The sequence below is a fragment of the Ambystoma mexicanum genome, chromosome 13 (genome assembly GCF_040938575.1).
Source record: "Ambystoma mexicanum isolate Mex_15411 chromosome 13, UKY_AmexF1_1, whole genome shotgun sequence".
In the NCBI taxonomy this organism is placed as follows: domain Eukaryota; kingdom Metazoa; phylum Chordata; class Amphibia; order Caudata; family Ambystomatidae; genus Ambystoma; species Ambystoma mexicanum.
The window spans coordinates 770,547,334-770,560,534 of NC_090938.1; the positions used below are offsets into that span (position 1 = coordinate 770,547,334).

The 13,201-nt window shown below is 45.7% G+C and overlaps 1 protein-coding gene across 1 annotated transcript in view; it reads left to right on the forward strand.

The window, feature by feature from the left end:
• Positions 1-5,345, forward strand: part of LOC138521932 (uncharacterized) — a 101,992-nt gene extending 96,647 nt beyond the window's left edge. The window contains exon 3 of the transcript XR_011283179.1: positions 4,914-5,345. The gene's annotated coding sequence lies outside the window, so the exon portion shown is untranslated. The remainder of the gene's footprint in view (positions 1-4,913) is intronic.
• The last annotated feature ends 7,856 nt before the right edge of the window (positions 5,346-13,201 follow it).

A 13,201-nucleotide genomic window follows, 5' to 3' on the forward strand; every position in this document is an offset into this window, starting at 1 on the left:
GAAGAGAACAAGTGGCAGTTCAGAAAAAACATTTCAGACGACATATTTCCCTTCTGGGGCTATCCTCAGTTAGACCTGTTCGCCACAAGCCTCAGCACTCAATGTCCAGACTTCGCATCCAGGTTTCCCCAAACCAGATCCAAGGGAAACGCCCTGTGGATGAGTTGATCAGGGAAATTTGCCTACACTTTTCCCCCACCACTGCTACTGAGCAGAATAGTGAACAAGATGTACCAGGAACAAGTGATGCTTATCCTGGTTGCTCCTATGTGGGCGAGACAACCTTGTTTTTTCCGCATCTGCGCAAACTGGCGATGTGCGATCCAATCATACGCATGTGCCCCTCCAACAGGCTCACCCAACACGGGGGGACAACGTTACACCCACATCCTCAATCCATGAACTTGGCAGCTAGGCTCCTGAAGTCATAGAGTTTGGCCATTTAAAACGACCTCAAAGGTGTATGGAAATCCTCGAGGAGGCACGAAAACCAAACACCAGACACTGTTATTTTAACAAATCGAAAGGATTTGTAATATGGTGCCAGTCGAAAAAGGTACGCCATCACACATTCTTCATTACATGCTCCACTTACTAGACTCGGGGCTAGTATTTAACCCAATCAAGGTTCACCTAGCGGCTCTATCCACGTACACCAATTCTCAGAGTAAGGTGTCCGAGTGGAAGATCCCGGTCATCAAGGCATTCATGGAGGGAGTAAAAAGACTCCACCCTCCCATTTCAAACCTGCCCCCATGGTGGGACCTAAATGTGCTACTTGCAAAGCTCATACGCGCAAGTCCAGCCTTAAACACCTCATATATAAAACTGCTTTTATGGGGGCTATCACCTCCAGAAGGAGAGTCCGTGAACTACAAGCTTTGTCAGTGCAAAACCCTTTCTTTGTTATCCACAAAGACAAATTGGTATTAGGAACGCACCCTAGGTTTTCACCGAAGTTCATTTCTAATTTCCATGTCAATCAGTCTATCGAACTACTAGCTTTCTTTCAAAACCCTTCAAGCTCAGCTGAGAAAAACCTCCATACACTAGATGTAAGGAGGGCGGTTTTTATACTATGTAAACAAGACAAAACCGCTACGAAAAACAGACCAACTGTTTGTCTCCATAGCAGCTGGCTGGGAAGGTGACCATGCTTCAAAAAATGCCATCTCCAACTGGATAGTGAAATGCATACAGCTCTACTATCAGGGGTACGGGAGCTACCTTGGCTTGGCCTTTATTGCAAACATCCCGCTGGACGCTATTTGCAAAGCAGCTACATGGAGCTCTATACATACTTTTACTCAGCACTGCTGCATTGGCACACATTCTAAAGCAGATTCGCAGGTGGGGCAAGCGGTGCTTTAGAGGAGGTCCCAAACACGATTCACACCCCCACCGCCCACTTTGAGGTGCCAGGAATGTTCACGCCAAAATATGTGACGTATGATGAGCAAATAAACCAGCAGAGAGCAACAACGGGGCTCTGCCCAGTACCTATCAGACTGACAGCACCTATTGAAGTACCTGCACCTAAGAAACCTTGGACAGTAAGGTACCCATTGAGAAAACCATATCGACAAGTGAGACAGAATTTCGATTGTCAAAATGCAATACCGGAAGACGCCAAGAAAGTGTTAAAAGAAGACGAATAGTGACATCACAAGAATCCGGACTGACTCACATATAAAAGATATGACGACCTATGAATGATGAAAAGAGACGAAACGCCATGGATAAGTTACATCCTGAGTTTAAAGCGAAATAACAATGTCAAATGTTAGATGCTTATGCCATAAGCGTGATGCAGATATTCAGCCAGCTTACATGTGTACATATGCAAGGAACCACAAGACGCTAACAAAATCGTGAGGCTTGCTAAAGCTTAATAGTAAAATAGAGTGCAGCAAGCGCCACCTATATATATCGACCTCAAGAAAAGAACTGTATTTAAGTATACTTCCACTACCCACAAGAGCAGAACTGACCAAAGGTTACTTAAGGTCTCACGAGGAGAGCTTTGCAGCAGAAAAATCGAGGATTACGGACAGACAGAAACTCAGACGAAGACAAGTCATGCCAAGAAGCCAAGGTTGTACCAGCTGAAGTAGGCCAATAGTAGATACATTTAATGAAGAGAAGAACAGAGTATCCTATTCTGAAAGGTCAAGATAAGCCACAGGAGGCAGATGGCTGGCAAAATTAAATCAAATACACAAATGAAGACGACTTTCACAGTGTCGGAATCACGTGACCGAGCCAGCAGAAGGGATGAAACATTCACACCTATGCATGGAATTGTGCCATGCCCAGGTGCCTTCACTTTTCCAGACCAAGAAGCAGTCTCGATGCCAAGATACAAAGAAATAATTGAAACATGATTACTGAAGTGATGATTGTTGCAATAATTGGAAGGAGACTGGAGCGGAGGAGCTCCCTGCACCTGGCCGGCTATTCTGCATGCTGCTAGGCTGGTGGAAAAGTATGAGTAGGGTTGATGCCAACCCAATCATAGTGGACCAAGTAATCTAGGGTCCTATAGTTAGTAGAACCAATGAGATGTTGTACTTTTAGTGCCGTCTACACAGCCATTTTGAAGGAAGGGCTCAGATGCCCCACCTGACACTGTTTATCCAATCCCCTCCCTTCATTACCATATACAGACATAGTACCTATATTAAAGTTACTTTCCTATAACCAATAGAATTGCATGCAACATTTTAAGCGTTACACGTCAGTGATGACGAGTTTTCAGTTTAAAAGATGTGTTTTTTATGAAGTTCGTTGAAGTTGTGAAGCGAGAAGAAAGATCGAGCGATTGCTGATGTTCAGGAACTCCCCGTTTTTTGTATTTGTCATTAAACGGACTCCCTTTGCCAAACTATTGAGTTGTCATTATTGATTCCATGCGAGGGTATTAATCTGCATCCCCATCCATCTCACGGGTGCTGCTACTCATCTTAAAGTGCTATTGGGCAACCCCTAGCTTTATGGGCCGGTTGGGGTCCTAGTGCACAGTTCTAACACATCTATTTGCTGCTGTACCTTCTCACAAACCACCACCTTCTCCAGACACTGCTCACTAATCCATGCATAGCATGTGATCTAAGCAGATCCACAAGCCTCAGAAGGGATACATTACTCACCTTAATAGTATTTCTGATGCTTGTATCTGCTTAGATTCACATGCGCCCACCCTTCCTCCCCCATGGACTTGAAGATGCATAGGTGATTGCTGGCTTATATACTCTTATCTGCTTTATTACATCGGTACTCGCGCTACACCTCATGCTACCTCATGTTAGAAACAAAACAATATGACGGACATCGACGCATGAAGGACCATGGGTATAGTGGACGTCACAATAGGGATAGTATTACTGTCACGCCCCGTCGACGTCCCTTTTTCAAGTTACGAAAACAAAAAATGTAATACTCTGGGGCTACCACTAGATGTCGGCCTATGCATAGCATGTGAATCTAAGCAGATACACTCATCAGAAATATGATTATGGTGAGTAATGTATCCCATATATGTTGTAGCAAATCAAGACCACTCTTTTTGTGTTTATACCCAGGTACTAAGAACACTCGAAGGGTTGTATTGCTTTTTAATGTAGTCTGTCTCCAGTGTCTGTGGTTGTTTAGAGGAGTTTTTGTGAGGTTTAATATTGGCTAAATCATCGGTCTAACAGCAACATCTGGACCTTTGTACCTCTTATGCGGGGGTGAAATAGTTTACCTGTAAAGCCTGCACATGGGCATGCCATGAGAACCCAGCAATAACTGGCACACCTATGTGCACTTTCCCTGAAAAAGATTCACATATGGGGTACACAGTTATGCATAGGGGATAACACTCTTAGCCAAATGTTCCTGCCTATTAATCCAGCTGTTTTATCATCTTTGATTTGATGATCCATTAATTTTAGCCCATTCAATTAAGTTAAAAAAGAAGCTCCTTAATGGCGTCCATAGTATATCATGCCACTATCGGTACATGTTTCGGTCCCCTTGACCATCTTCCTGTGGCTTATGTTTTTTGATACATTCCAACTTTCAAAGATTGCTTAATTTGGTCATAGCCATGTTTGTAGTTCAAAAATGCCAAAGACTATAGAATTCACCCTTGTAGCGTAAGCACAGAGTGTACACCCCATTCTCATGTGAATGTGCTAATTGCTTCCTGTGCTACAAGTAACGATATCTGAATCTCTGTTCCTCATGTCAATCCACTTCCCTCTTTCTCTTTCCATCGTTCCACCCTGCGCACTTCTGTGACGTTCATGAAATGAACGTTTCCTGTGGCAATTTCAATGTCTGAGCCGCTACACTAGAGCGGGCAAGCTCGATTCCAGATAGACTGAAGAGGTCACATGATATTCTCAGACTTCTTTTATATCTATGTGTCAATAGACAGTTAGCTGAAGTCCCCATATTATGTTATAAAGCCATGCAAATGATCATGCAGAATCGTCAGGGGAAGTAGCTTGCAAACATTTTCCACATGTTGATTTATAATACAGTCCTTGCTTTGGATATCTTTATGTTCATCGTTCCAAAGAAGCTCGGGACGTCATCTCTGTTATCCAGGTGGCCAATGAGTTGTGATTATCGTATAAGTATCTTATAACATCTTGGATGTACTGATGTTGCAGGAAATGCATTTGCAACACTTTGCCTAGAATGGGTTGGAATGCAATTCCATAGTGTGCATTAGCAAAGTATTAGAGCCCCGACTATCCTCATTCACAAGAAACATACATCTATATTTTTGAGGCAATGCTCTTCTTAACGTGCATAACTAGAATGGAAATATTCTAAAAGTAGGCAAGAAAGTATCAGGATGTGTTCTTTCCACTGCTTCACTGATCCTAAAATGGGTGCATTTTGTCTTTAATATTCCTCAGCAGAGAACAAGGCCTCCATGATGAGGAAACTTGGCGTCCATGGCGACGGAGGTGGGTGCCACATCCCGGGAGAACATGCCTTACCATTCTGCGAGAGGAGGTTCTCCATCAAAGAGAAAACATGCTGTCCTGATCAAATCGATTTTCCAAGACATTTACCCTCTTCAGGGAGACCAGATTTTCAATTTCATAGAGAATATTTTGGGGGAAATGAATAAAAGATCACAATAATGAGAGAGACAAGTCTGCAGAGCAGTATGAAAGTAGCTGGAGATGACAAATTCAGCCTCTTCTAACTATTATTCTATCCTGGTATATATGATTATTAAAAATGATTAACATTGCCCTGCTTTCCTATGTTAGATGTTTAATGGCAATATGTGAAATTCAAACAAAGAGCTAATAAATAAATATTCTTTTGATTGGAGGAAAGCAATCATATGTTTTTATCAATTTTTTACAATATTGAAAGCTATGAGCAGCAACAGGGGCATGTTTTGAATGGGGTAAAAGAAGCAATGTCTAAAATGGCCGACACCTTTCTGAGCCTGATGATACAGTGAGTATTGTCACTGCAGTGCCATCTCAATGTTGCATAGTTAAATTTGAGTTGCAAATTCATTTCTACATGGGAAATTCTCTTTTCTAGCCCCTTTTTGTCCGTCTTTTGATTTGTGAAACCACCAGAGAAGGGTGGGGTCGGTTAGGGGCTGAATTCTGTCTTGGGCGGATAGACCTGTTATAATTTCAGCTGACACCTTAACTGAAGACATGGTGCACATTATCATTGCCTGCCATTTCTCTGTGGAAATGGGTGCAGGAAGGTGAGGTTTGTGGGTGTGTATCGGATTTCTAGTGCTTACAGATCAGCACTCCTCTAAACTACATACATGCAGACATGATTTTGGGTTCTTTCTTGTCAAAAGCAGTGTTTTCTTCAGGAATTATAAAGCTGATTAAGGCTTGGCTCATCTCTGCTCCTTTCCCACTGTTGCTGGTGAGATGGTACTCACAGATTGCTCACTTTTACTTGATCTCGCACAGGTTACACTCTTGGGTTCATCACCACCTTCCTCACACCTGCCTCTGTAGCACTTTCGCAAGTTTACAGGACTAGAGTATATCCCGGGCAGTGTATACAATGAATCATGTTACCATGGAATAAAACGAGAAATAAGGCACTTCCCATGACCCTTGAGCTTCTAATGGCAAGAAATTCTAGAGGTACCAAACTGCCCCCAGTGCTTTGTGCCGTTTTTTTATGAGAGAGTGTGTGCTTGTGTGTGTCCCTGTCTCGCCATGTCTGTGTCTCTGTCTACGTATGTGTCTCGCTCCTTTTGTGTCTCTCTCTATGTCTGTGTCTCTTTACTGCTCTGTGTTTTTTTCTGAGACTGTCCCTCTGTCTCACGCTCACTCCCTGTCTTTCTCTCCACCCCCTCTTTCTCTCCACCCACTCTCTCTCAGGGGCCACACTGTCTGTAGTGTGCAATGTATTGTCTCTTTCCTCTCTCCCCTTCTCCCTTTTGAGTCTGTGCACTGAGTAGGAGTCCCTTTCGCTGTCTCTCAAGTCCTCTCTCACCTAATCCCTCTTGAGCCTGTCTACTGAGACAAAGTCCCTCTCCCTAGTCTCTCTCATCCGCCTCCCAAGATTACTCTTACCTAGGGTGACCAGACTGTCCTGGAATTGAGTGTTCTGTCCCTGCCCCCGCCCTGAGAGTACTTTATATTTGTAAACTCCGTCCTGGAGAGGTCAACAGGGTCTTCAGTACTGCCAGCCAGCAAGAATGCACAATCTCACACATAAACATGGGTTGCAATGTGCTCACAAGTCAAGATAGTATTTTGCATTCCAATAGATGTTATAACTTGACTTTACAGGTTGGTCTTGAACCACCAGTCTTTTAGTTACCAGTTGTTGCACTGTTGAGTTGCGTGCTGTGACCTGTTGGGAGTAGTATATATCCTGGATGTGTGAGGAGGTGGGGGTGAACCATGTCTCTGTGATAAAGGGTGCATCTAAGTTGGGTGGTGATGAGGTCAGCAATGTCTACTGCATTTGGTACCACAGAATGAGCATTGATGAGCATGAGGGTGCATGTGTGTTTTGGAGGTGGTATGTGGGTGGTGATGAGGGTGTGGGTGAGGTTCTATGAGTTGGACGTGCATGGGAGCAGGGTGTGGACTGAGTGTTTTCATGGTAGGATTGGATGGTAAGGGGTGAGTGAGTTGTGATGCACCTGCTGCTTGTTTACCTGGGAGTGCGTAGAGCAGGGGATCCATCCCTTTCCAGGCCCCAACAATGGAAATGGGCTGCCCAGAGGGTGTGGGGAATAAGCATCAGAGGGAGAGGACAAGGTGTTGGACAGGATCCCCAGAGTAGCGGATTTGTGAGCCTCAGAGCCTGTAATTATTGTAAGCAGGAGGGTCACTGGAAAAATGAGGCTGTTAGGTGCACTTCAGGGGGTCCCGTCCCAAGATTCAGACCCCAAGGAAGGTATGTCTCTAGATTGCACTGAATCGTTATCCCAGGTCCCTTACTGCTTATGGTCAGTGCACAATAATGAAGTGGGATGTATTCAGGACACAGAGCCCCTCTAAGCTCGCCTTTCTTCACCTTGCTCGTATTGCTTTCTCCTGCTCCACCTTTTATCCCTGTGGGGAAAGGAAAGAGTTGTTAGGTGTGGGTGATTCTGGTTAATTGCCTGACTCTTCTACTGCGACATGTTAAATAAACCGTTTTATCAGTCTGCTGTCTTGCAGATATTGCTTGAGATATTAAGGGGGAAAATGTAACTCCTATTTTCTGTTCCAAGGGTGGAAAGGGAGTTGTCATGCTTCCATTGGTTTCTCACCCTTGAGGGCAAAATAATTTTGATAGGGTTGGTCTGAGGATTGCAGAGGGGTATGAAGGTTTATATTTGGGGTTTCTTCATGAAAGTGGGTTCTCCAACTATTATCAATTGGACCATATCCCACTGCTGACAACATATATGAGAAACACATGGTGACCAAAAGTAAGACGGACACAAGTGATCACAGTTCAGGGGTGTTTATTGAACAATAAAGAGAGTATGCAGATTGGAAAAAAATCTAAGCCTAAATCTAAGATGGGGACAGGAGTCGACCATCACATGAAAATAAGGCAGTCCTAGTGATGTCAAGTCAAATAAAAAGGCCTGTACTAAGAAAACCTATTACCAAACCTTACAACTACTACAAAAGGGGGTGTGGGATAGTTTTCAAGAAAGAAAGAAGTGTTCGTAAATGATAAATCAGTAGGCAATGGCTTGGGTCTCCCCTCCCCATGTTTCAAGCACAGGGTAAGGTTGGAGCTTGGAGCACAGTATGCTCTCGGGCTTCACCAGCCCGAGACAGTTCCAATGGTAGTTCTCAAGATGTCAATGGCCAAGTCTCGTTTCCTTAGAAATTCTCTTGCCTTCGGGTCTGAGGTGTTCAAACAATTTATACGAAAGTTCCTTTAACAAATGAAAAGTGTGTTCCCAATATTCGTTGGGTGATGAGTCCACCCTAGGTCCCCCTCTTCTGGACTGACCTCTCTCAATTGTAAATTACAGTTCACACAGGGTGACGACTTCACCCCTGGGTCCCCCTCTTCTGGGCTGACCCCTTTCTCAATATTATTTCTCCACAATATCTCAGATAGGGCGACAGTCTCACCTTTTAGTTCCCCCCTCTTCTGGTGCTGACCTTTGCACAATAGAACCTTTGGACCATATCTTAACTTCGGATCTCCTAGTTCGGACTCAGATCTCTGTTGACTTCCAGCCCTTGAGTGACGGCTTCACCGCTGGATCCCCCCCGCTCGGGCTCGGACCTCTCTTGACTGTCGGTGTTGAGTTTAGCGTCACCCCGGATCTCCCTCGTCCAGGCTCAGTCCCTTTTAATTTCAAATGTTAACGGAAATCACGTCTCTTCTCCTTATTTACTACATGGTATTCACTTCCCTCACTTCGTTGCCCATTCACGGATCAAGGTCTTTCGAACGAACAGGGCTTTTGCTCAACCCTCTGGTATGACCACTTTGCATTCCTTTGGCAGCCTTCCTATAGCCCTCTGGTTTCTGTAGTTTATCAACATGGGGCTCGACCAGAGTCTCTTAAATTGACACCCACGTGTGGTGTCGATTTCCCTCTGTCGCTGATTCCCCCTTCGTACTTCACAGTTCACTTCAAGTTCATTACTTTAGTTTCAAAACTTGCCACTTTGCGATTCTCATTCAACACCTCCTGGCTTCTTTCGATTCTCCCCTCAACTCATTGGGTGTGCTTAATCGCCTTGCTTTCTGTTTCACTGTGGAGTCAAGGCTGGCACCACGGGTGCGGGAGCTTCCTCTGCTCTGCTTTATCAGCATAGGCTGGCCCTGTGTACCCTTGACATCTGCAGCATGACACTGGGGCTATTGTCCGCGGTTTTAGATGCTCCTCACTGAAGGTTCTGCGTGTCTTGGACGAAAAGGGCAAGGTTCTTTCTGTCCTCGCCTCCCTCTCTCTTCCCGCCACCTTTCTCCTTCATCTGAACTGCCGCCTTGGTTTAGCCGTCTCATTGTGTTGTCCGCTATGCTCCCCTTGCTCGTATTGCTTTCTCCTGCTCCACCCATTATCCCTATGGGGAAAGGAAAGGGTTGTCAGGTGTGGGTTATTCAAGTTAATTGCCTGACTCTCCTATTGGGACACGTTAAATAAACATTTGGATCAGTCTGCTGTCTTGCATGAGGCAAGACAGTTTTCGTTTTAGAAAGTTAAAGGGTTGAAGTGTCAGAATATTTTACAGGACAGGGAAGGTTTGTGAAATAAGCAGGAGGGTTTGTGAGAATTCGGAAAATTATAATCAAAGGGACGACCTTGGTAGGTTTTGCGGGGTAAACTGATAGTTGGGATCGTGACCTGAACAATCGTGGGAATCGTAGTATTTTACCTGAGCAAATGGGACGTGTGGAATATACGGACTAGAGGGGCGTGGAAAAGCATGGCTGGGAGTTTGCAGGTAGGGAACAGGGAAACAGGGGTTCTGAGAGATGCGGTTTTGAGATGCCACTGGGTTTGGACTTCTATTTGGTTTATTAGAGGTGTAGTAGGGTCGATAGAACTTGACCAAGGGATCTTCTATGGATGGAAGGGATGTAGAAATGGAATAACCAAAGAAAACCACAGGTAGTTCATCCCCCTCTTCTTCCGCATCTTACCTTGGGTTTCCCCCTAGCATAACTCCGGGTTCCCCTACCCAGGTGATCCTCCCCACTGGTCCACCCCAGGAACTGGATCCAACAACGATGGCCGTGTCCTGGCCACCTGAATAAGGGAGTCTCGAGGTCTTACTGGGAGAATACCCTCCGGTTTCTCAGTCCGGAGAACATATATTCCTCTCTAAAGAAGAATACTGCATCTCACCCAGCGGAATCTCCCCACTTCCCTGGGCCTGTGCCCCACCACGGTGGTCCTCCCGCCGTACACCACCCCCAGGATTGGGATCCGGAGGCATCTGCCCTCTCCTGGCCACCTGGGAGGAGACTCTAGGCAGGGTTTAGTGAGGGATCCACAGGATTCTCCACAGCATCCAGATGCCACTGACATTTCACTGACTGATGGCCACTGTGCAGCATTTCAATAAAAAGAAAAGCTATTAGTCCCCTCAATATCTGTAACACCTGTGAGGTTCCAGAAGGAGGTCTCTCGGGAATCCAGAGGATATGTCACAACTACTAAAAGAAGCATGTCCCCTCCTGCACGAGAGAGAACAGGGTATAGGGAGGGCCCCCTCCACCTGGCAATAGCGACTTATGTAATGCGCCCCCTGGTGACAATCGAAGCAGCTCCCTTGTCCTTAGTTTACCTGCTTTTTAGTGTACTTTGTTTTCTGAACCACATGTTTGCAGCAATGTCTTATCTTGGCTGTTACTAGTGCACTGGGTTTCATGAACCACGTATTCGCAGAGTTGGCAGCGGCTTTTTCTCTTGTTCTCTTGTGAATGACTAGTGCACTGAGTTTTTTGAACTGTGTATTCACTGAGTTAGCAGCAACCGTCTACCTTTCCTATGACTAAAGCTTTATGTTTCATGATATTGCTAGTATGCTAAGTTTCCACATTTGTGTGGCAACTTTCTTTGGCCAAGTCCCTGATACCTGTTCTGGTTCTTGGTCCAAGATTTCCTCTATGCCAGCATTCATGTGTGCCTTCTAAGTAGTGCTTGTATAGCTTCCGCCTACAGCCTCTGTCTACAGGTTCTGTTCTTTGCTTCTTTTCTCTGCCTATCCTGTACTTAGTTATTTCTAGCCACTCTGCTTTTCAGTCTTGATTACAAATTGGGCCACTGTTGTGTCTCAGCTGTGTATCCGTATACAGTGGGACCCCTGCATTGGTCTCCATTAAGATCAGAGAAGGAGAAGACTTTGGTTGCCTTAGTCTGGTTTGTTCGAGTCTTACCTGTCTCAGTATATGGTCTCCAGCTTTACGCGTGCATTGAGTACACCCATCTCATCAGCACGTCTTACCCATGACGCTGCTGCATGATTGTTAAGAGTAATCTGCTGATACCAATCCCAAGGGCTTTCCTTAATCTCATGGAAACCCCTTATCATATTCGAGTTCATCCTTTATTATGATCAATCTGTGTTACCCAGTATATTTGCCTCCCATCTCTGTCTCTCTGTGTCACTTGGCTTTGAGCCCGCTCCCGCCCCTACAGTTCCTGTGACTACCTGTCACCACAAAGATCAGCCTGGTATGTACCCGTTTCTGTTATATGCCAAGTGTTACCTCCTGAGTCTCCCCAAAACTACAGGGTGTAGTGTGAGAAACCTGAGGGTATCCTCACTCCTACTCCCCCTGGATCCCCTTCTCATGTGGCCAGGGAAAGGCCCTGAACCTGGGGGTGGAGAAGCAAGGGAGGATCACCTGGGTGGAAAGACCTTGGGGATTGGGAATGGGGTGCCCACGGGCGAGACATGGTATCACCCTTTCCTTGCTGAGAACCAACCTAATCCTCCCCTGGCCTTTATAGGCTATTGAAAAGCAGCTCCCCTCATTTCTCCACATTTAACCTTTGGCCTTACTGAGACGAGGAAGAGGCGACAGAGTAATGAACACTCAAACTTTATTTCAGCACTTTGGTACTGGGACGAGGAAGAAGCCTGCAGAGTACTGCGAGGGTCATGCATGTCCCTTTAATTATGGTCAGGCAAATCGAATTGGAAGTCCACACCTGTAATCTGTTGAGTGGTTGCAGGTGTATAAAGGGAGACCAGTGCAACAGCAGTGGAACAGCAGGGAGAGCAACAGGGAGGCCTGCATGGGAGCGACCAGTAGGGGACCCGTGTCGTGAGGAGGCAGCCGTGGTGGGGTCTGCAAGAAAGTCAGGATGCCAGCCGAGGCCCAGAGAACCTGTGGAGCCCCAGGCAAGTCGGGCCGTTAGGCTACCAAAGGTGTGGGAGCCAGCGTATTGGGAAGCGAGTAGAAACATCTGCGAGCAAGCACAGAAGAAGAAGGAACAACGTCCGCATCCGTGCAGAAGAAGCAGACTTGCCGGGGTGCCACTGAGAGCCCGGGCTCGCAGAAGCTGACTTGCCAACCGGTGAAGCAGGAAAAAGGCAGCAGGAGCTGACGGAGAAGACGCCAAAGGACCGGTGAGTGTCGGGTAAGCCTCTCAAAGCCAGGTTTTATTATCACAGTGCCAGGCAAATGCCTATGTAACAATGCCTATGCAGGAGCTAAAACTGTTGGATTTGCAAATGGTGTTTGAACAGAAATTCAGTGCATTGAACAGAGGCTAGGACGCACATGTTGCTTATAAATCAAGTGGCTGAAGGCACACTTGGTTAGGGCATTTGTATTACTGGAGGACTGATTTACAGCTGCAATTAAGTCATTACCTTTACCTTTCAGAGGACTGATTAGAAATAACAATATCCTGGGGGTGTGTTTTGGTTGCAGCGGGGCAGATATTGGGAGGGAAAGGCTATAGGGACTAGCATGGCCTTGGCCATTCAATAGGTGGATAAAAAGTCAAACAACATCTACAGGATGTGTGTCCCTCCTACATCCCACCCCTCTCCTATCTTCACTTCCCATGACAATGGTTTCGGTTTAGAGGCACTGCTTAAAGCGCCACCTAAGAGCCAAAACTATAATGTGGATTTATTCTGTTACAGGAGAGTTAGGGTCCCTGTAACAAGCGAGTTGAGGCCATACTAATGGATAAAGGCGCTATACAAATGACAAACTACTACTACTTCTAAACCACCTATGATGTCATTACCTTCAGTCACAGTTA